Raw genomic sequence first — 22,132 nt, 5'->3', positions numbered from 1 at the left:
ACCAACAAGGGAATTCCAGGAACAGTTCCTGGCTGCTAAATTCAGACTGGCTCTAGCCATGGCGGCCATTTTGGGGGGTAGATGGGGATGAACCAGTAGGTGGAATAAATGTCTCTTACTCATTATTTCTCTGACGTTCAAGTAAAATAAATAAATCATTTTTAAAAGTAAACTGATTCTAGAGTGGGAATGGAGTTATTTGCCTCCAAAATCGACCAAAATGCAATTATCTTAAGAGATATTGGGACTAGAAAAGCAAAAATGTGAATCGTTACTGTTGAGAGTATTTGAAAAATTATCTCCTTCTCTCTCTCTCTCTCTCTCTCTCTCTCTCTCTATTGGAAAGGTAGATTTACAGCGAGAAGGAGAGACAGAGAAGATCTTCCATCTACTGGTTCACTCCCAAAGGCCACCGCTGGAGCTAGGCTGGTCTGCAGCGAGGAGCTAGGAGGTTTTTCCAGATATCCCTCGTGGGTGCAGGCTGCCAAAGCCTTGGGCCATCTTCCACTGCTTTCCCAGGCCACAGGTGGAGAGCTAGATGGGAAGTGGTGCAGCTGGGACATGAGCTGGTGCCCATATGAGATGCTGCTGCTTGCAAGAGGGAAAATGAGCCACATAAATCCTTGTGCCAGCTCTTCCTTTTCTCTTGTAATCTGATATTTGAAATGAGATGGAACAGAGAGAAATCAAACTGTGCACAAGACTAGCGGAAGCTGGGAGGTGGCTTAGTTATTCTCTCCACTGGGGACTTAGAGGAACATGCTGGCTTTTAGGTGTATAAGAACTTAATGATCTAAACTTTCCTCGAGTGTAATTGGGCAAGCTATGGATACTTGGTTGTGGACCCAAAATAAGCAGGATCACACACATTTTATACACATTTATACAAAAAATTTAGATATCCTCTCATTATTCTCTGGTTCCTACATTTGGGATTAGAGATGGAAATATTAAGGTGAAAGTTATCAGACTTAAAATTTCCAAATCCTCTGGGTAAAGTGCATTTGTAATATGGTGAAAACAGATATTCAGGAAAGATCTGGATTATTTTCTCTGGAACTAAAAGCAAAAATCACCCTTATTCTGCATAAACCACTCTGACGTAGGTGCTCTAAACCAAGCAACACATGTATGACCAAGTATTTCAGTGTCTCTGCATGCAGAAAGTTTTCTAATTTCTGATTTCATGATCTGATTCTCAGGTGGCCCTGTTGTCTATGTGTGTGTGTGTGCACTTTGCTATTACTTGATTTGGTAAATAAATTCCAGAGAAGCGTAAATATGTTCACTTAGTTCATGACATTCTTGAAGCAGTTGGTGTCTAACTTTATCCTTGGCAGGAATAACTTCCTGTTTTAAAAGAAAAATAACTTTAAAGATCTTATAAGGAAGACTCATAAGGCTCCTTGGAAACCAAGCTGTTCTTGCAAGACATTTTGATGTGTTTAGTACGGAGGAATTAGGAACACATGGGTCACATTTTCCTCAAAATGCACATGGTTTCTTAAAAATTAAGGGGGTTATGTTCTTGGCAAAATGGGTCTTGCCAAACCCAAACTGTTTAAAAAATTGTTCAAGATGTTCAGTAAGGCCAAAAGGCCTCAGGCTTCACAGTCCTAATAATAGAATCCATCAGGAAAACCAGAATGAAGTCACTTAACTCATTTTAACAATCTCTTGAAATAAATCTCAATGTAGTAACAATCACAAGCAATTAGCATATAATAACCTTTATGTTCATACTGAATAGAAGCCCCACGCTAGCAGTTAACATCGTTCTAGGAATTCTGGAAAGTTGGCAGTGCAGTTGTTTGTCTGAAATAATTGATCACATCTACAAAAAGGATCGGGTAGACCAGATAAAGTACTTGCCACAAACAGTTTGAAAATGTTGCCGTAGTGTCTGGAGGAAGGAGGCGGATGTGATTCTTCCGATGCAGAAACTCCGGTAAAGGGGAGACAGGGACCAAGCGGCACAAACATTTCCCTCACCTGCGGTTTGAGACCACTTACACCTCCAGGAAAAGGGTCTGTTAATGTCTTGGTGACAAGATGGGACTGTCAAGGACATCAGTGAAGAGGCCGCTTGTTTATGGCAAGAATTGATTGAGCATGAGGCCAGCTATCAGAAAACAGATCCAAAAGCCTTGTTGCTGTTTGTCAGGGTTTGCTTCCCCACACTGTCTGTTTTGAAACCTTGTCGTGGACTCACACATAGTAGGGCTGATAAAAATTTGTGGATTGGGTCTATTATTTTGTTGTTGTTCTCCTATGATTGCTTCTTCATGCTCTCTCTTAAGATCTTCATTTTTTAATTTATTTACTTGAAAAGTAGAGAGGGCGAATCAAAGAACTTCTGTCCACTCTCCAAATGGAACTGACAGCTATATCTGGACCCAGGCAAAGATAGGAGCCAGGAATTTTGTCTGAGACTCCCACATGGGTAGCAGAGACCCAAAGATTTGGGCCATCAGCCACTGAGTGCTTCCATAGCTTCATTAGCAGGGAGCTGGATCAGAAGTGGAGCAGTCAGGAATCAGTCCACACGTTTACACAGCTCCCCGCCTGCCCAGAGCTGGACGCGGGCTACTGGCACTGCCAGTGACAGCTGCAGCTATTGCTCCACAATGTTAGCCCCTCATTTTTCTCTCCTGGCTTTCCTCTGGGCATTCTGAGTTAACTGCTAGCTTCCTGTGCTGGTTGATTCCTTGATGTTTTGAGAAAAAATTACTGCAGGGCCTGGTGGTTGTCTCTTCTTTTTCTTTTTGTTCTAATTCAGATTCATGTACAGTCACAGAAACATCTTCCAGTTGCGCCCATAGCAAAAGGAACATCCTCTTCTCCCTCCAGATTCAAGTCATTCTGTTCTGCTGAGAGCAGTACCCATCATCGGGCAGCTAGGGAACCAACAAAGACCAATCAACAAGTGTTTCACCTGGGCTGTCGTGCCCGTGCCCGTTAGCAGTGGCTTCGTGCTGCCCTATCCTGACCCTGCTAGTTCCCTAACTAATCACAGGTTTCCAAGGAGGAGAGGAATAATGGAGGAGGGTTTTGAGGCATTTTGTGGCTATGCATCAGGGGTTATGGTTGTGAAAACTGCTAGTGTATTCAGAGTGGGGTGTGTCATGGTGACAGGCTTCCAGGTCTGGACCCTTAGAGATTCCCATGAATGTGACTGAGTGTGAAGTTGACTTTATCTGGATTGCGAGGTGGTGTAGAAGAGGCGATTTCAGAAATTCTAACAGCAAAGGTAGAAGGCCATGGATTCCAATGGACCGATAAAGTTCAGGTGCGCAAGAATTTCAAATAGGATCCAGCTTTCACATAGAAAAAAAATACAAATTTTCTTTTTTAACATATTTTTATTTTGAATTCTGAATTATGTAGTACAATTTTGCTTAGTCTGGGATTCCCCCTCCCCAAACTCGCACCCCCGACAGATTTTCCCCATTTTACAATAGTGTAGTCCTTCCTAAGGAATCATAATTCTATTAGTCTCTTAGTTAAGTGCACCCCGACATTGTTGGTACAGACGATGTGAGGCAGTCCAGCATCCCATTAAAAAATATGGAACGCTTTATGAATTTGCATGTCATCCTTGTGCAGGGGCCATGCTGATCTTCTCTGTATCGTCCCAATTTTAGTATGTGTACTACTGAAGCAAGCACAAAAATACATGTTTTCAATAGAATCTTTCCACAAGTCCCTCTGGCAAACCCAGACTGGCTGGACCCTTGCTGATTCCCTTTGGGCCTGTGAGTTCCCAACACTGACCAGTGCTCCTCTCTGCTTATCTGGCCCATCCTGTCCTGCCCAGCGAGTCCTCATTGTAACGTCCTAAAACAATTTATGAGCATCGGGCCCCGCAGCGTGGCCTAGTGGCTAAAGTCCTCGCCTTGGACGCCCCAGGATCCCATATGGGCGCCGGTTCTAATCCTGGCAGCTCCACTTCCCATCCAGCTCCCTGCTTGTGGCCTGGGAAAGCAGTCGAGGACGGCCCAATGCCTTGGGACCCTGCACCCGCGTGGGAGACCTGGAAGAGGTTCCTGGTTCCCGGCTTCAGATCGGCGTGCATCGGCCCATTGCGGCTCACTTGGGGAGTGAATCATCGGACAGATCTTCCTCTCTGTCTCTCCTCCTCTCTCTGTATATCTGACTTTGTAATAAAAATAAATCTTTAAAAAAATTTATGAGCATAAATGAGTGTTCATTTGCTCTTTGAGAAACACCACTCTGTAACCCTTTCCTTGATGATTTCCAGTCCACTCAACCTTATGTCTAAATTGATGAAATTTTTATCATTCTTAAAACATGTGTTGTATAAATCAATATACTGCATTAATCATCTGGTTTGTCTAGCCAGTTAGATTATGAATCACTTGAGGGAGGAAACTGTATATTATTACTTTCTTTCAATGTCTTGCAGTATCTAATATAATGCACAAATGAATATTTGTTGAGTGAAGCAATTGTTTATATGTGAAATATGGATATATAACCTTATTAGAGAGAGGAAAGGAAAGATTAAGAGATTTAGGATGTCATGAAGAGTCCTTATCTAATCAATATTTTATTGGAATGGTTTATATTATGCATAACCATGCTGTTCCTTGATAAAGTTCCATTTCTCTCTTGAGTATAGCTCATCATCAGCTCAAATCCTTTTATTCATATTGCACAACTCAGTCTCGTTTCATTTTAAGTCCCAACTTCAGTGTCGATTAGCATGGCATTTCTGTACACTCAGTTTTCCCTGGAGTTGCATCTGGTTCTGGTAGTCTTAAATATAGCTGTGACTGTAAGTGGAACTGAGACTTGGTCATTGATACAAGAAGCTCACAGTGAGATGGATCTTTTTGTCCACAACATCCTATCAGATTCCCTGCTTTTCCTCTGAGTCTGTGCCCCTTTTTGTTTCCCTCCATGCTCGGTCATAGAAGTCTTCACGAGACTGGCGAGACTTCTTCCCACTTCCTCTGTTGCAAAGGGTCATCTGACAGGTCCCCTCAGACTCTGAAATATCAAATATCACTCTTGGAGGATTTGGTGTCAGAGGGCCTCTGTGGCAATTCATAATGTTTATCATTAGGGTTCTTAATGTGACGCTCAGAGGTCTAAAACATGGATTAGAGGCAATAAATAAGATGAGGAACACACACTTAGTGACCTAAATTCCTGAGTGGGAGTGGGGAAGAGTAAGCTATGCTAGTAAATTATTCTGGAAAGAATTTGGTAGGTATCTCTAGAGCAATAAGGAAAAGCAGAGGTTCACTCAAGTTGTCTCTATGAAAAACCAGGGAACCAAAATAACACGATTCTTCCAGGAAAGTTAAAAGAACTGAGGGTGTGACTGGCTCAAAAGAGAAGTTTACAGTAGAAGTATCTGTAAGATCTGGCTAGCAGAAAGGGTAAAGCGATGTGGCCACTGTGAGGATCGACGAAGTGTGGTCAGTGAACCAATGGCTGTTGGGAAAACCAAGCTTGAAAGGCGACCCGGAGATAAGGGGTTTCTTAGAAAGAAGTAAAGGTGCATCTATAAGCAATATAGTGATGGAGGTTTTTATTAGATGTAAAAGAAGAAGTTCAGTTTGTAGCAAGGTGTTTAATGTCTATGAATACTACAGCTGAAATCTTTTTTTTTTTTTTTTTTTTTTTTTTTTTTTTATAATCTATTTTATTGTGTTGTTGACAATCTTTACATAGTTAATTACAGTTAAAGAAAGAAAAAGAAAAGAAAGAAAGAAAAAAAAAGGTTCAGGGGGATAGGGAAGTGGGTAATACTATTATGTCCACATTGTTTCCATCTTGTATCTGAGGTAAAGGGGGATATTGAGGGGGAAGCCCCACCCAGTTTCCCGCCCACCCCGAGTCCCGGATGTGGGGCATGCTCTGAGATATGTGCTCGAGTGGTGTTAATAGTTCTCCGGTTATAAATCGCTGCCAGGTTCGCTCGATGAGGTCGTCCACTGATTGATATGGTCCATCATAAAGTCTCTGTTTGCCCCATATATCGCTGCCAACATATAGCTGAGATGAATGATTGATCTGCTCTGTCTTCTGTCTTTTCTTGATTAGAGTTCTGAGTCCAGCAGTTCGATTAGGGAGATCTCCAAAGAAACTTTGAGGTATTCCCAGACTAGTTTCTTGTATGCTCTAGCAAGCACAGGGCCCGGCACAGTCCATCACCACGATCAGCTGGTGGTTGCAATTGCTGGGTTGGTTCTGTTTTCAGTCCCGAGTTGCACTGGAGCCAATGGGTGTTGCAGTCCAGTCTGGTTCTGCCCAGCACGTACTCGGCCCTCACACAAACCAGTGGGAGCTGCAGCCTAGTCGGGGTGACCCACAATAACCCCCACCAGGCCCGCCCCCTAGCCTGGTTTGCCAGTATGTGTAGCAGAAGACCAGTCTGTCCCCCATCCCGTTTGACTCTTGTACGTGTCAATGGGTATTAAAGCTTAGTTCTATCTAACCAACTCAACCATCCAGCCCTCACGGGTGTTGTTGAGTGCCTCTCTATCTAGCCATCCCAGCCCCCGTCCCAGTCTTCATGCCCTCCCACGGGAATAGTGACCCAAGAAGGGGGAACCCACTTTTTCCCTCCCAGATCTCTCTGTCCCGGTTTATGCACTCTTTAGGTGGTTCTGTGATTTGACTTGACAGAATTGGTCCCCAGTGCCAGCTTCTGCGGCTATGTCCAAACATCCCTCACCCACTCTAATTTATGCTTGCACCAGCAGGAATAATCAGCCCAGCCTGGCTTTTCCCTGATCTAGTCCACATGCAGTGCACAGGCGTTGTAGCCTTGCATAGTCTAGTCTGTCTCTATCCCAGCCCACGCTCTCCATTGGGAGTAGCTGTCCGGCGAGGGAACCAGCCCCTTAATCCCCCTCCGCCAGTTCTGCCCCTCCCTTCCTTCCTGGATCTCATGTGTGCTGGTTGGGTGCTGCATTCATATCCAGTACAGGCAACCACGCCCTGGCATTCCATAATGTGTACTGGTTTTGTCGCGACCAAACCCGGCTCATCCCACACTCTGATCTGGTGATCGGATTTGCCAGAGGATGACATGAACTGATTCAGCCTGGTCTGCTCCTGACCCATGCTGAATGTGTGCCAGTGGGAAACTTTCCATGGCCTATTCTGGGCTGTTTCCTATCATGCTTCTTGCGCTTACCTGCAGGGACTGTGTCCTGCCAGAGGAGTTGCCCAGGCTCCTCCATCAGATCCCCTCCCAAAGGCAGGTTTTGCGCATGCCAGGGGGTCCTTGAGCCAACCCAACTCAGTTCACCTCCTGCCCTAGCAGGAACAGTGGCTTTTCCTGGCTGGCTTTCACCCCATTCTGGTTCTTGTTATTGGATGTTTCAGCCCAGCCATGGCTCGTCCTTACCCACATACAGCTCACGCATGGCTCAGTAGGGGGTTGAGACCCAGCCTAGTCAGTCCCACATCTACCCTCTGGTTCTCCATGCCACCAGATGGTGTTGGGGTCTGAACTGGCCTGGTGCATCCAATCCCAGCCCACACTAGTGCCTCGGGTGACTGCAACTGTTTCCTAGATAGAACGCAGCTCCAATTCTAGCACATACGCCCCTTGGTGGGAACCTCAACCTAGGTAGGGTGTCCCGTTACCTCCCCGATTGGGCTTGTTCCTAGCTGTAAATCATGCACCTGCCCGTGGTTGCTCTGGGGACCAGTAGGTGCAAGAGCCTAGCTCGGTATGACCTGTGTTCCATGCTGGTTTCTAGTTTTGCTTGTAAACAAAGGTTTGTTCAGTCCTGAAATCTTGTGTTTATCAAATCCTGACCCATTTGCCCTTGTGCTGGTGAGGAAGCTATGGCTATTCATTAAAAATAATTATCTGTTACCCATGCCTATGTGGTTTCAATATATGTGTATATATAAATTCCCCATACATTTGCTAGTGTCTACTGATTGTTAAGTTGGATAGTTTTGGCCACTCATTGGAACACAGGTGTTGAGTGGTGACTGTTGAAGAGAACACACCAACAGGTAACATCTGAGAGTCCCCATGAAGCCTACATGGCATTACTCTGGCTTTTGTAATTTAACTTCTATCTTTTTGAGCTTCATAAGATTCCAGAAGAGATATATGGATGCAGGTTTGAAACCTTGATCATGACAATTGTGATTATATGCCAGTTACTCTGGATTGATGCCAAAGTAGGAAATATTCCTGATTGAGTATTTTATGGTAACCAATTCAAAGTGTATCATTACCTGCTATCTTAACTGTACCTTTACTTAAAAAAAAAGATATTTTCATCTTACTTGAAAGGCTGAGACAGGGATGTTTTGCACCGACTGATTCATTCCACAAATGCCTGGAACAGACTGTGTAGGGCTGGGTACAAACCAGAAGCCCACAACTCTGGGCTTTCTTCATGGATGAGAAAGACCCACGCCCTTGAGCCTGCTGCCTGGAGGACCCACAGCATGAACCAGGCGCTCTGCTATGGGAAGTGGAGTTCTCAAGTGACACTGTAACAGTGGTGGCAAAGCCCACCCCAAGAACATCTTTCCTATTCATAAAAATGGGGTAATTATCACTGACTTATTCTGTAGAGTTGTTGGGTTTAGATGTCTCTACACTTAAAATAACAACATGGATATCAGTTAATATTATAGTTTAATGTCATTTATTATTACCATTTTTATAATCAACATTTGCTGCCTAAAATTACTCAAAGAAAAGTAATATACTCTTTTCAGGGTCCTTTTTGCACTCACTGGTTCCTGTAATGTTAACTTTTATTTGGTTTCAGGAAAATTCGGAATACTAAACCATACAGCAGCAGTATGAGCCATACCTCTGATATATAAGCATCTAGTAAGTTTACTATCAGGTACCCTAATTTTTCCGCCCAATCTTCTGAAAATGGTAACACACGGCATGCTATAGTGCCACGGAGTAATGGCTCTGCTACATGCATTTCTGCAAATAGTGATGTGGAAGGAAGAAGGAAATGGCGCTATCCCCGATCCTGGTTAACAACCATGCCCAGGTGTTTGAGAGGTTGTGCAGGAAATTTAAAATGCTGTAGTCCTAGAGCTAAAATAACTGATTTTTATGTGAGATCTCTTAAAGCACCCTTATTAACCAACTTGCTAAAACCACAAACTTGCAGCATACATGACTTGTGTTGTGTTTCCAAACATAATTTAATAATAATAATAAGCATCTAAAGACGCATGTTTTCTGACATGAGCGTTCTGAGCTCGCAATGCCCCCTTCCTAAGAAAAACAACTCTCTACAGCTTTTGCAACCAGCCAAATGATAAGAACATCTTATTTTTTTCCTCTGAATTGTTTTTCTCTCTATTTAAAGAGAAAATTTTAAGAAGTCAGAGTGAAATTCTACTTATGGGTCCAGTGCAACAGCCTAGTGGCTCAATCCTCACCTCGTGTGAGCTGGGATCCCATTAAGGCACCGATTTTTGTCCTGGCTGTTCCATTTCCCTTCCAGCTCCCTGCCTGTGGTCTGGGAAAGCAGTAGAGGATGGCCTAAAGCGTTGGAACCCTGCACCCATGTAGGAACCCAGAAGAAGCTCCTGACGTCGGACCGGCTTAGCAACAAATGTTGCGGCCACTTGGGGAGTGAATCAGCCAATCGAAGATCTTTCTTTCTGTCCATCCTTTCTCTGTAATTCTGCTTTTCCAATAAAAATAAAATAAATCCTAAAAATAAAAAAAAAAATCTTTTAAATCGGTAAAACTAGCGCCAACGAGCAAAGTCAACGAATTCTTCCATTTTCTAGTCCTTCTAGCTGCAAGGGAATGAAACTTCATTTAGCCTGGTTAAAGCAGAAATGAGCAAAAGCAGGGTTCACGGGTAGGGGGAGTCTTGCTGATCTGTGCCGCTGAACTGCAAGGGCTTATTCTGAATGCAGCTGTCACTGGATCCGGAGACAACGATGATCATTAAAGCATCCGTAGCTGTCTCTCCACTAAACTTTTTTCACTTGACTTCATTTCCCTTCCTTCTTTCCTCCCTCCCTCCTTCCCTTCCTTCCCTCCTTCTACCTTTCTGTCCATTCTTCCTTCCTTCCTTTCTCTCTTCTCTCCTCATCTTGGTCGTCTTTCCTCCTCCTCCTCCTCCACCTCCGCCTCCTCCTCCTTCTTCTTCTTCTTCTTCTTCTTCTTCTTCTTCTTCTTCTTCTTCTTCTTCTTCTTCTTCTTCTTCTCTCTCTCTCTCTCTCTCTCTCTCTGTCTCTGTCTCTCTGGGTTTCCTTACAAACTGGCAAAATATTTGCTCTCACCTTATGTCCTCTAAACTTCGTGGCTCCTAGTAGGAAGAGAAAACCTCTTTCATGAGAATTCCAGTGAAACGTCCAGGACTCAAGTCTGCTGCATTTACATTGGTTCATTCTACGAAAAAGCCCATCTCTTTTATGAAGGACTGGAATCTGTTAGGTCTGGCCCATGGCTGAGGTGAGAAAGACGCCAGTGAGGCTCGTGGCAGTGGTCCAGAGGAAGGAATTTGGGTGTCTGGACCACATGAACTGAGCGACAAGATTCAGAGTACTACTATTAGAAAGATGGCTGAGAAGACACTCAAAATCAACAGATACTATGTGTTTTTAAATGTTAGTAAGGAGTTATTTCCCCACAAATGAACTGACTTAATGTTTCTATTAACAAGGCTATAAAAAAAAAGTCGGTGAGACAAAAGACTAGAATCCATACTGACTTCCATAGTTGCTGTGCTAGCTTACACTCCCACCAACAGTGAAGTTATGGTACCTTTTTCCCCACAACCATATCAGCAGGTGTTGTTAGCAGACTGCCAAATGTGGCCATTCTCTCTGGAGTTAGGTGGAACCTCAGTGTGTTTTTTATTTGAGTTTGGCCAGTAGCTAGGAAGTCTGCTGGTGTTTTTCAAGGAGAAAATTGGCCCAATTCCCCCTCCCCCCCGTCAGTTGTTACCTTGGATTAATTCACCTAATTTCCTCAGGCCTAGTTTCCTCAACTGGAAATTGAAGAAATTTAATTAGATTCTATGTAAAGCTGCCCGCAGCTCTAAAATTCTACAATTTATGCAAAGTTTGGAAATGTCAGATCATAAAATATCATATTTACTGGATGTGAATTATTTAAACTGCCAAGGGCAGTAGCACATTATTTTAAATGATTCCTTGCTTCCAATCTGGTTACTCAGTTCTGCCATACCATTGTGAAGAGAGCCAGGTCCTTGAATTGGTATTTCTGGGTCCTATACTTTGAAAGATTGAAATTCTCAGGTGGTCCATGAATACCCCTGCAATTGGAGGCAAGAAGTTTACTTCAAATTTTCATTGCTTTGAAATGAAGTCAAAGGACAGGATGGGGAATAGAATGCAAACTGTAACAGGACCGAAAGTTGCAAGAACCCATGGCTGGTGATTGGTTTACTGACTGGATCACTGTGATGAATCACTCTTATTACTCCCTAGGCCAAGTCCCTTACCTTTTTTATCTTGCCTCCCACTTCTCCCATCCTTTCTGTTCTCCTACAGGACTGAAAATTTCCCCATTATTTAAATCTGTTTTCTTTTTTCATGATATGGTTGCCTCTACATGCTGCTCCCCAAGCACAGCCGTTAAAAACACAACAATAGCAACGGCTGCACAATTTAATTAATTTTGCTTACTATTAATGCAGGAGGAAGCTGTCTAATGGGTTACAGATGTCTTTTTCTTTGAGTAGCGTGACCGTGACCAATAAGAAAGGAACCCCCTGTTGAAGTTACATTTCCTTAGTTCCCCTTCCTCGGAGCAGGATCTGAGCACTGAGTGATGGTTGCCTGGTGTTGTGTGCACAGAAACAGAGATGATGGGCAAAAGAACAGAAGCTTTCGTGAAGGGGCAGGGTCCTTCAAACCATTATTAAGACAGCAAGACTCCACTTGCCTGCCTAACCGCTAAATATTTTTGGTTATGTGCCAGCATGCTTCGAAATTTCTTTGAAGCTTTGACTTATGACAGTGGAGTAATTCAACTGTACTTTTTCATCCTACACACACACACACACACACACACACAGGTGACCCATTAGTTTTGCTTTAATACAGACTTGCCTTGGGGCAGTAGCAGCTTCTCTCAGGAACTCTGGCTGATGCTAGAAATGCATTTAGGAAAGGTCTTAGGCCAGGCAATGATTCTATTTCCTGGGATCCCCTTGGTTTCAACACCTCTGTCTTTGCAATGTCCCTCTAATACACAAGGGAGCTTCTTAAGCAATAAGGTGTTACAAAGTTCTTCGCTTAGGGACAGCTAAAGCTAGAATGAAATCCTCTTAATCTGGTCAGACAGTAGAAATGTTGGCACTCCCCTTTGGCATGATGGCTTTTTATCTGATCATCAGATATTATTAATTATCTTTTTTAAATGAAGGATAAAGTAGCTAATTCCTTTGGCCAAAATATGTATGTGTATTTTAAATAACTGAAAAATCTTTTCATATTTACATTGCTAAGGTGATCATAATTACATTGATAATTACACATGTTTAGAAATGCCATTTTTAATCTTGCCTTTCTCTCTACACTACTGAAGTATTTATGTATTTATTGCTCGATCAGTTCATTGATTTTATTAGGAAAGTCAGAATTAGAGCAGAGACAGAGACAGAGAAAAGGATCCTCCATCGGCTGGTTACTCCCCAAGTGGCCACAATGGCTGGAAGCCAATCCGAAGCCAGGAGCCAGGAGCCAGGAGCTTCTTCCAGGTCTCCCAAGCTGGTGCAGGGTCCCAAGGCTTTGGGCTGTCTTTGACTGCTTTCCCTGGCCACAAGCAGGGAGCTGGATGGAAAATGGAACAGCTGGGACATGAACCTGTACCCATAAGGGATTCCACCATGTGCAAGGTGAGGACTTTAGCCACTAGATCCATTACTGAAATATTTAAACTGTCACCCCTTTTCCCCCAATAACAATTAGAAAATACTAGAAAGCCAAAATTTAGTTTCTCTCAGTGTACTTCAGCTATTCACTGATACTCACTGCGGCACTGTTTTGTAATGCCTGACTGTAATTATGGAGGAGTTGTCAAAAACCCGGAAGATAAAGCAGAATTTCAGAGGAAAACATGATTCTTTTTTCTTGTTCAACTCTTATTTTAAGTGGCTTTCTATTTATAATCCATCATACACTTATGTTGATTCCTCAAAATATTGTGGGATCCTAGACAGGACAGCCAGGCACACAGTAACTCTTGCTTTGAAGTAGAAATACCTGCCTTTTCGTCATTCACCTTGGCTATTTAGGTGTCTGAGAAACATACTGATATCTTACGCAAGTAAGGAGGGACAGTGCAAGGTCATTTTTGATGGGTTAGAAATAGATGAAGGATGAAAATTAAGGGAAGCTCAAGGCTTCCAACTGACATTTCCTACAAAACTGTTGCCAACTTTCTTCAGACTGCCCCAAAGGTAGTCACATTTTAACAGAATAGATTGAACATACTGCCTTTAAAAAGTTAAGATAATATGCATTTTTTTTGGTCACTGTAAAAGTTGGATTCTTGACCAGTGTGGGGAGGGGTCACTGATGGTGGGATTTGGCTGTGAGCACAGTGGTCAGTATGCCTACCTCAATCTGTTTGAATTGACATGTTCATTTATATATTTTCTTCTGGCATCTATATCATTAACTTTGTGATTTTCAGATTTCCAATATAGCTGTTCATGATCTACAAGGTCTCTTCTAATGGTGTGACATTGGTTTCAATCAGAGATGAGAGAAAACATGACTTCATTGTGGTGTTTGGATTGGAAAGACATTTGCTATATTCTAACTACTGTTGCGTGGGGTGCAGCCATTGATGGCTCACACCTGCTTGTCAGGTTGACGTCAGACAGGGTTTCCGTAACCCCGCCCTTCCTACCTCCTGGCACGTCATTCAAGTTAAGTGAAGGCGGGAAAAGCACACCCTGCCCCTCCTGCCTTCCACCATTCCGAAGGATTGAATGCGAGGAAACGAGGCACACCTAGCCCCTCCGGCCTCCCTTTGCACTACACTAGGTTAACTACAAGAAAACTTTGGGCTCTGGTAACTCTTCCTGCCTCCTGCACGTGGACACCTGTACTGTGTGTCTCGCAATCTGATTGGAAGATGAGAACTTAAAAACCCCTGACTTTCGCTGCTCAGCGCGGTGGCTGCTGGAGTAGTGGGGGCTGTTGTTGCCGAAATTGGGCAATAAAGACTCCTCCTAACATCCTACGCTAGGGTCTTGTGTGATCTCTCTCGCAATCTGCAACAGTTGTCACAGGGCCATCTGGTAGCCCCTGAGTGGTCCTTTTCTATCACGGGAGCAGCCATCCTGGGCCTGAAATGTTGGAGTCCCGATTCTTGTGTTCAGAGATGCCCTCACTGTCAGTTTGCCTCTCAGATGCTGTGTTTTTCAGCTGAGCTCTGCCACCCTCCTACTGTCCTGCTGGAAGTCCCCCTCACCCCGCTCCCAGCTGAGAGAGCTGGGACAGTGATTTCCACTATCTGGCTACACATTTGTAGCATTTTATTTTAGCTGTACGTCAGGTGAACAGATTTCACCTTTGCACGAGAACACACTATTACCCACTTTCTGTTTTCTTCTGCCTCTGTTCCCCACCCACCTTGCTCATTCCTTCTCTCCTTTTTCCTGTATTTCTTTCTTCCTGTTTTATTTCACAATGGCAAAAACCGTTCACAGTGCCTGTTTACGATTCTTCCTGCTTTCGAGTGTCTCCTTGTGTGACCTGATCTAGTGATGCTGATGAAATATCTTTTCTCCATTAAACTTATACATAAATCCAACATTCTTAGTTGTTCCGTTTCTTCTGTTTCTCTTATCGTTTTCTTTAGTGACTAATCCTCCAAAATGTCCAGTTTTGCTAAAAGTCAACGTTCTCCCCAGACTTCAGAATACATGGCAGTCTGAACAACATGGCACTCACTTTTGAATTGAAAGGTTGTCATATAGATACATTGAATATCTCTTAGTATTTTAACAATTAGTTTCTTGAAATTGAAATTCCCAAAAAAGGAAAGCACTCTAGGATGACTTTGGGGAGATGTTATCCATTGTTATTATTATTAGAGAAACATAAGTAGTTTTTTCTTATTCATAAAAATTATTTTAAAAGTTACTGTAAGCCATTAAGTTGTATGAAGTTCTTTTGTGACATTTGATATTAAGTTGTAAGCCTGGGGGACCAGAACTCTTGGTCTTGGGGACTTGGTATTTTTGCCTTTCCTACTTGATGGTCTGCAAGTGGACCACAGAGCTTGTCAAGACAAATGAGAGTGCTTTGTCCACTCATCCCTCCCATGCCCCGACCCCTGGTAACCCCTCATCTTTGTCTTGTAGAGTAGGAATCACACAGGATGTGATCTGGTAAGATAAGACCCTTCTACTTAGCAATATGCATTTTTTTGTTTCCTGCACAATTTTCATTTCTTTTTAGTGTTAAGTAACATCCTACTGCCGGGGGCGGGGGCACAGCTTACCTGTCCCTCTTTGTAGCACTAAGATCAAGTCTCAGAAGTCAAGATACTCTGAACAACCGTGTGAAGGTTTTTGTGCCAGTGCAAGTTTTCAGGTCGGTTGGGTAAATATTGTAAAGAGAACAGATGCTACATCATGTTGTGTGTGTTTCATTTGTCAGGTCTGTGTTATATTTTTTTTATTAATTATTATGCATTATATGACAGTTTCATAGGCTCTGGGAATCCCCCCACCCCTCCCCACGCCCCTCCCCCCGGTGGATTCCTCCCCCTTGATGCAGTATTACAGTTCAAATTCCATCAAGATTCTTTCCTTGCAAACATATACCAAGCATAGAGTCTAGCTACTTATTGTCCAGATGGGTTGAACAGCTTCTTGGGGAGACCATTTCTGGTCCAAAGTTAGAGCTGGTAGAATATCATCCCAGTCACTAAGAGTCCCAATATAACATCAACAGCAATTTGTAACATTATGGAATTGACATGGTTTTGAGTAACCAGTATGTTAAAAAAAAAAAAAACAAGTTCATAACCACAACCTATGATTTGCTCATTGACAATTCAATTTTAGTTTGTACACAGGACCGGCTGCTATATACCTTAAAATGGCTATGAGGTACCATTCAGCTGTCTCGTGTCTATTTCATTTTAGTATTTAGCCATTTGTTGTGTTGAAGTATAATTTTGCTGATCTTGGCAGATTTTAGGATAATCTAGACTGGCTTGTAACTCTAACAAGACATTTGTCAACAATTAAGGTGCAGAACATTTTTTTTTTGGGGGGGTGTGCAGGAAAGTCCCCAACACCACGGTGAAGAGTGACTAATCTTCATGTCCTACCCAGCGAGGCATGAGCCAATCCACGCCAGCTCTTTCCTGTCAGATTCCAAGCTCTACTTTTTGTTGTTTGTTTATTTATTTTAGGTTTTTTTAGTTTGTATGATTGTTTGTTTGCTATGAGGGGTTTTCGAAGCGATCCTGATGGTCATTGCAAGGGAGTGTGGGGGTCCAGAGGTGGAGCCAGGCTTGGTCCAGAGAAAGCTCTCCTCCCTGGTCCCGAAGGACGTTTATTGTTCTTCTGTTTCTGTGGACCGCTCAGGGCTTCTGGTTGTCTTTCCAATGACGTTGGTTTCTGCACGGTAGTGTTTAGACTTCTTCCATCCCTAGCGGGAGCTCCGGTTGGGGGTGGGTGACCTCAGAGTACTCGGCCTCCAAGGGCATCCAATTCCCTGTGGCCTCCTTGGCAGTTGGGATATAGTCCTTGTTGCTCGTATTAATAGTTTGTGGTGAAGATCTGGGAGTCTTCATGGTTGGAATCCAGGCTTTCTCCTTGCCACCTGCTCCACCCTGGAGTGCCCCCCTGCTCCACGCACATGACCTCCTGTTAAGAGGTTGTCAGGATCACACCCGATTCCCCCCTCATGCACTGGTATAGTAGTTTTAGTATTGTTTAGTGCCACTTTGAATGAAGACTGGATAAGAAAGCTATGGTTCATCTACTCTATGGAATACTACTCAGCTATTAAAAAAAACGAAATGCAGTTCTTTGTGGACAAATGGGCCCGACTGGAATCCATCATGCTAAGAGAAATGAACCAATCCCAAAAGGTTAGATACCACATGCTTGCCTTAATTTGAGGTGAAAAGATGACAACCTGAAAGATAGTACCTGTATATTGTAATATTATTGCAATCTCTAACAACCTGTATCCAATACAATATGATAATGCGATATAATCTATAAACCAACAATTAATGTCAGAATACTTAAGATCTGCATCGAAAAACTGTAAAACCTACTATACCCTCAATACGCTATGTTAATCCTCAATGGGGGGGGAGTGCACGGAAGCCTTTCAGGACCATAAAAAGAGTGAGGAAAAAGTACAATATAGCCTATCATGATCAGGTCTGTGTTATATTTAAAAGAAAACAACATAGCTTGTGATGCATGCAATGACCTGACCAGGGTGGATAGACAGAAATTGTGCGAGCTCAATGTTCTTTGTTTCTGTCGGTATATATTTCTGCAAGAAATGCAGTAAACAACCTCTAGGACATAGTTACAGTTTGTAATGGCAGAGAATGAAGTTTCCAGGAGTGGGACATTGTCGACTGGGATATTTGGCACTGCTGTTGCTCTTATAAAACTATAGCAGAAGAGAACATTTTCTGTGATCACGTGCTGGGGTTGCTCTGACAATCAGATAGTCTTTCAGAAATATAACAATTGATACATAAACTTTTGAAAAGTATATATCATGACGATGTATATTTTGATTGTCTTTTTCTATTAAAGTATTGACTGTAAAACAATACTTTATTTGATTTACAATACATATAGCAAAAAATACATAAATATGGGTCAGATTTTTTTTTTTGTCAATAATACTTACTTGTTGTACCAGTCATTTAAAGCTCATTGGAGTAAATATTATCACGGATGCTTTTCTGGATAGATTTTACAAGTGAAAGAGCCAATAAAATATTTGAGATTTCACCTTGGGGTCTGCAGCTTCCGCAGCTGTCTTGAATTCTGAGGTGGAATCTACCACTGAGAGGTGCCAAAAGCATTACCCTCACACATCTCTGTAGGAAAAGGACGTCCTGAGATCATTCTCACACTTTCCAGCTATTGCTACTTCTCTTTTATCTTTTCTTCTGTTTAGAGAAAAAATTAGCACTTTCAAACAAATTGATTTTGCTAGATAGTACATTGATCATACTCCTGGCCTGGGGTCAGTGAATAACTTCAAAAACAATAATAACTAAGAAAATCATCTAATTTTACTGAAATAAAATTGAGAATATACACCTGACAGAATCCTCTCTGAGACCACTCGAGCAACGTTTGGGCTTGTACTCTATTCTCGATGACACTGTAATCTACTAAAGTCCCTCTCTCGATTTTTCTCTTTGCAATCTGGAAGAACAGATCCACCGGTGACTGAGCTCATCTATAAAAGCATCCAAAACAAAATTGAACCCCAAGGCCGATAAGCTATAAAGATGCTGATCAGATCTCAGTCGAATGGACCAGGCTCTGGGGCTTGCTATGCTGAGGATGGTTCTGGAAGACTGATGGCTTTATGGACACAATTACAAACAGCACAACTCTGTCAGATGAATAGAAACGTATGAAATATAGGCCTGATCCTTCATTAAGTGAAGAATGACATTTTGTAAAATGCTTCCTCAGATTTTCTAGTTTTTTGGAGGTAAATTCCCTCCATTCTTCCACAAGAGGCAAAATCAAGCCACCATACACTAAAGAACAATCCAATTTTATGTATAAACATCTCAGCGAAACAAAGACTAATTGATCTGTTAATGGCTCAGACCTGAAGGAATTAACCTTGTCAAATGTATAGAATTGCTATCCATAATCAATGGAAGAATTATTCAGAAAGTAGGAATATTATTTTCAGAGTCCCTCCCCCACAACCTAAACAATGTGGAATTGTCTTCTTTGTTTTCAGTTTAGCATCAAAATTAGCTAAAATGTAGCTAAAGACCTTTAACCAACCAGTAAATACGACTGCTAATTTCTGGATTCTCCAACTTTATTATTTCACCAGTGAAACAAGTGTGGGGTTCTATTGTCATTTCTGCAGTACCACCGCGTCCCTGCTTTGAGCTGCTCTGTTGTGAAACACACTTCGTTCTTCATAGCCACCGTTCCGCAAGCCACTTCTTGTAGTAATAGGTTAAACTCATCAAAGTCCCTAACACTAAATGTTAACACTTTTGGCTATTGTCAGAAAACAGTCTGAACTAATGTGAAAGAACTGGGATATGTTTACTCTGTCAGAAGCTAATTATTATTATTATTATTAATTTTTTGGAGAGAGAAATTAACTTATTTTAGAGATGTGAAAATTTGAGTTCCAATGTTACAGTAAAGAGCATTGGGATAGAACGGGACACTCATATTTTCAGGGCCCCAGGCATGAATCCACAATTAAATGCTCTCATATTCTGTGTGCAAATATTTAAAGGTCATGAAACAAACTAACAAGTTACCAAATACATCTGTTTAGCCCTCACACCTTGACAGCTATTAAGTTGTAACAACCTGGAAGGCCACATTTGAACTTGAATTCTAGTAGCCTAGGGCCCTAGAGCGGCACTGGCACTAGGAATGCGTCTTCAGCATGTAGCCCTGCCACTGCCCCCTCCTGCTTTTTTTCCCATGTGTACTACAACCAGTGCTGCAGGTGCGTGGCTGGAGAAGTCAACCTACATTCCTTACTAGACTCCTGTCTATATATTGTTCTTCTTTTTTTTTTTTTTTTTCAAATAATTTTCCGGAATAGGGGAATGTTAAGAAAAATTTTTAGTGGGGCAGAGATAGGAAGGAAAACAAAAAGAAAGAGAGCACACTCCCCTTTGCTGATTCATTCTCCAAAAATCTCAATAGCTCTGTGCCTGAGACCATAGCCGGAGCATGGCACTGAATCCAGATCTTCCATGTATGTGGCGGAAACTCAATGACGTCAGCCATTACTGCTGCTCCCTGGAGTCTATAAGAACCAGAAGCTGCAACTCAGAGTGGAGCCAAGTGGAACCCCAATGACTCAGACATGGGATTTGGGCATCTAATCAGGAATCTTGACAGCTAAGAACCAACTCCCGAAACAGGGAAATTTATAAGAAAGCTATAGTTTAGATTGGAAAGTGGGTGGTGGAATGGAGAATGACCCTTTCCTTCCAAAAGTCCATGGGAATCTGTGAATACGTTACAACACTCTGAGAAGGATAAGGGGCCAATGTGGAATTAATATCACTTTTCAGCTAACCTTCAATAAACAAAGTGTATGATTGAATCACAGGATTGTCACTAGAGGTGGTGAAGGCAGACAGGTCAGTGCAATGAGCCGAGATGGCCTCATGCCCCCACTGCTGTCTTTGAAGATGAAGGAAGGTGGGTTGGATCCAAAGAATGTGTGATCTCTGCAGACTGGAGAAGGCGAGACGCAGTCCCTGGGCTGCCAGGATGGAGTACCACACTCAGCAACACCTTGTGATTTTGTTCTGTGCAAAGCCCTTACCAGACTCTTGACTTTCTGCTTCCAGAATTCCAAGATATTAAGGCATTAAGTTTATGGTAATCTCTTCATATTGACATTATAAAACTAACCCAGGGCTACATATGTGATTATTAATATATGACTTGAAGAGCTCAGCATGGCACTGGAAGTTCTATAATCAGTAGAAGTTTCTATGTCCTTGATTAATAAGCATTAAAACACAGGTAACATTACAAATAGGGTGAATTAATATTGCCAACTGTTCAGTAGAACATTGTTAGATATACTTGTAATGTATGGGCTTATCTGTATGTCTAAGGGTGTATACACAGGAACATTTAACCTGGGGTGAATGGAACAGGTATAGCTGAGGGGTTATATTAGTGAAATTGTTTTGCATTGGTTAACTGTTAGTGAACTTTAAATTAAATTTGGACTCATAACCTAGTTTTTGGAAATGGTTTTTTAAAAGATTCAGTTTCTGCATCCATGTTGAAATTGAAAGCAGCGGTGTGGCAAAACTTTTTACAGAATCTGTAGAACTGTCTCCAAGTTGTGGTACGGTCAGATAAGTGTTAATCAGTTTCTTCTCATTATCTGCCCCAAACACCTGGCTTCCATTCAAGGCAAGTTTATTTAACTGGTTCTAATAAGCAACTGCATTAAGAAAGAAATGATCCATTTAAACACACAGTGACTGCAGTAGATGTGCAGCCATCACCACAGGCCTCAACCACACACCTGTGATCTTCAGGGTGAAGAAGTGTGCAAACTCTGGAGTCTGGATAATAAAAAACTGGTTTGTCTCTGTGACGCTCAGCCCAGTAGAGCATTCTGTTTGTACTTAGTAGAGCTTTCCTTTTATTTCTTTTTTGATAAGAAAATGATTTGTTTCAAATGTGAGTCATGATTAAGGAAAAATTTGCAGCAGTTTATATAGTATTGCAGTTTATTAACTAACAGTTACATATATGCACATACATATATATGTAATATATATATATAATCTGTTAGTTAATGGTGTATATATGTATATATATACATATATACACACATGTCCATTTTGCTAATGAAAAGCTTTTATTTAATCACTTGTATGTCACCATGTGTTAATACTTTACATTCAGTTTTACTGAGAATTATGTTGTCAACAATGGGAGAGGGAAATTTTCCCTCAAGCTTCAATTTCTTCCTGATCAGTATTTTAAGTTATTTAATGTAACAATATTCAGTGAACAAATATAAAATGTAGATAAAAAAATAAAACAGGGAGGCAATTGATACAGAGGTAAGAGAGGTCTTGGGACACCTGCAACCCGTGTGGAAGAGGGTGGGTTCCAGACCTGGCTTACTCCCTGCTGCAGCTCCCTGCTGTTGTTTAACTTGGCAGGGAGCAGAAGACGGCTCAGGCAGTCCAGTGCCTGCCCCCCGCGAAGGAAGGATGGAGGAAGGTCTAGTTTCTTGGCTTTGGTCTGCCTCACTTCTGGCTTCATAAGCATATGAAGTGTGAACCAGCAGATGGAAGATCTTCCATTCTCTGGTTCACTCCCCAAATAATGCAATGGCCAATGGCCCAGGCTGGACTGATCTGAGGCCAGTCACTTCTTCTGGGCCTCCACGC

At 42.2% G+C, this 22,132-nt stretch overlaps 1 long non-coding RNA gene and 1 other non-coding gene across 2 annotated transcripts in view; one reads left to right on the top strand and one right to left on the bottom strand.

Moving 5' to 3' along the window:
- The window catches only part of LOC131481896 (uncharacterized), a 158,918-nt gene that overhangs the window by 123,889 nt on the left and 12,897 nt on the right, over positions 1 to 22,132 (top strand). The window lies entirely within an intron of this gene.
- On the bottom strand, positions 3,562 to 3,668 carry LOC118758359 (U6 spliceosomal RNA). Its single transcript, XR_004995657.2, has one exon. It is a non-coding gene; the product is annotated as a U6 spliceosomal RNA (small nuclear RNA).

Source organism: Ochotona princeps, chromosome 1 (genome assembly GCF_030435755.1).
Source record: "Ochotona princeps isolate mOchPri1 chromosome 1, mOchPri1.hap1, whole genome shotgun sequence".
Classification (NCBI taxonomy): Eukaryota; Metazoa; Chordata; class Mammalia; order Lagomorpha; family Ochotonidae; genus Ochotona; species Ochotona princeps.
The sequence above is the reverse complement of the archived record's forward strand: the minus strand, read 5'-3'. Positions and strand labels throughout refer to the sequence as shown.